The sequence below is a fragment of the Lolium perenne genome, chromosome 2 (genome assembly GCF_019359855.2).
Source record: "Lolium perenne isolate Kyuss_39 chromosome 2, Kyuss_2.0, whole genome shotgun sequence".
Classification (NCBI taxonomy): Eukaryota; Viridiplantae; Streptophyta; class Magnoliopsida; order Poales; family Poaceae; genus Lolium; species Lolium perenne.
The window spans coordinates 176,816,126-176,818,736 of NC_067245.2; positions in this window are offsets into that span (position 1 = coordinate 176,816,126).

A 2,611-nucleotide genomic window follows, 5' to 3' on the forward strand; every position below is an offset into this window, starting at 1 on the left:
ATGAGACCGGTGAGAAACAAACCCTATCAAGAGCAAACCTTATACTTGCGCATTCCACTTGAGCTCGATGACGACGATCTTGACCTCAACAAGATGGAACGCCTTTCCTTCTTGTGCTTGCTTGACGAAGTCTTGTGGATTGCTCCCCCATAATCCACCATGGGAGAGCTTCTTCTTCGGCGCATCTTCACATAACCATGACCACCATGTGGATTGCTCCCCCATAATCCACCATGGGAGAGCTTCTGCTTCGGTGCATCTTCACATATCCATGATCACCATATGGATGAAAAGACTCAAGCAAAGGATCTCTTCGAGATGGCTCATCTTGAACTTGCACTTTATTTCTTCATTCTTCATCATGTTGATGTCTTGAAGTAACTTGAGGGCTCACTTCATCTTCATCTTCAAGACATACTTGACACTTGATATCCTTCATCAATTTCTTCTTATTGCAACCTTGAAGCCAATATATGGTTCAAGAATTGCCTATGGACAACTCCTACAAATATAACTCAATGCAAACATTAGTCCATAGGGATTGTCATTAATTACCAAAACCACACATGGGGGCTCCATGCACTTTCAAGTGGCTAAGGCAGGGGAGCTCGGAGATGGCCGGAGCGCGGCGGCGGCCATGGCGGCGACGCCATCGCCACGGGCGTCGCGAGAAAGTTAGGGTTAGAGACGAGCGCGTGAGAGAGACAGTGAGGGAGCGAGGTGGGCCGCTTCGGCGCCACCGACCCATAATGGGACAAGCCTTAATGGGCTGTCCCATGGGCTTTAGTTAAGTGGGCTGGCCCAATAGGGGCCAGGGGCATTTTGGTCTTTTTACTTTTTAGAAAAAAAACCAGAATTTCACCAATTTTTAGTAAATAAAATACAACTCTTAAAATCCATTAAAATTGGATTAGTGAATGAAAAATAAATCTTAACCAGAATAAAATATGAAATAGAATTTAAGAAACAAATTCAAAATTATGAATTTGAAGGATTTAAATAATAACTTGGAATTTTAAACTATTATTTCCTTGTATTTAAAATTCAAGGAAAAATCTCCAATAAGTTCAAATACTTATTTTCAAACATTTCAAAATGAAATTCTATTATTCCAAGTCATTTCTATTGAGAAAGGTATTTTTCAAAGAAAAATACTCTGTTCCCTATTTATTCCAAAAATATAGAGACAACTCTATTATTTCAAATCATTTTTGGAATGAATAATGAATCACCAAGTAAAGTAGTTTTACTTTGAATTATATTACTTTATGTGAATTAAAATGGTTTACACTTTAAATCAATTGCAAGTTACTGCCAAAGGCATAAATCTTAACTTAACCCTAAATTGCTATAACTCAGCGGGGTAAAGGGATTCAACATAAAATAATACATCCATGATTGCATTATTTGGATTTTATAACATTGTCCTTACCGGACAATGATGCTTCTTATAGAACCCGAGGTCCAGGTTCCATCAACTGCATTGAACTGCACTATCTCGCAGTCCACAGGCAAGTTCACCCTTGCTCATGTCAACTTGATTATTTTCTACTACTTTAATGCAAAGCTATACACTTATCATTCCTGCATCGCAAATAAAATGTTACTTTCCAACTATGAATATAACTATGTGGCTGGCAATGGAACCATGGTATGTGTTGATATGGTGGAGGTTCCATTGCATGGGTTATATCACCCTAGGATTAAATTACCAATGCCGTCCAGTGATTCTAGCGCCGTACAAACCGCGTTGACCATGTGATCTGTAATGGCTCTGGGGAAGCCAGTCGTATCTTTTCCCTTCTGCACGCCAACGGATTGGTAGAGCCGGCGGGGTGTTGGAGGCACTGCCGTAGGTTGGGATAGCCTTTTAAATCCCCATCCATTAGTGATGATGGCTCTACGATCTATGAAGGATTGTTCAAAGTACACCGTGAGTAAAGCCGTAATATCGGGAGAAGTCTACTGGGGGTGTGCGGGTGGACAAAAGGGTGGGTTTGCAGTCGCGGAGAAGGTGGTGTGGGCTTGGATCTTTATACCTGGCCTCACACCAAAGGAAGTGTGAACGGGGGCAAGTCCCTGCGGATGGCAAAAAGGGTGAGATCTCTTATGGGAAAAGTAACACACCTCTGCAGAGTGTATCAAATTGTGGCTGTCACTCCCTATTCCGGGAAGGGAACTGCGAACGCGGCAGGAAAGGAACTCCACGAAGTTCTAGTCAACCTGTGAAGACTGACGGGCATAGTTTTCATAATAAAAGCAACCTTTTGAAGAAATGATTTCAAAACATGCATTGACCTGTGATTTCCTGATCAATGGTCGTAGCTAGTGCATAAAACACCTTTTTACTCTTTTAGAACTTGCTGAGTACCTCTGTACTCACTTTCTTTCGACACCCTTGCTAGACTGTGATCCGGAAGTGGAGGCCATCAACGATGGAGCACCAGAAGGAAGTTACGAGCTGGTCTACGAGGAACCTGATCTTACCGGCGGAGTGGAAGGAGTAGACTATGGGATAGTCTACGGAACCGATGACACGGAGGTGGAGGAGTAGTGACATACCCTAGCATCATAGAGCCGAGCAACGTAGAACTTACATAAATAAGTTGTT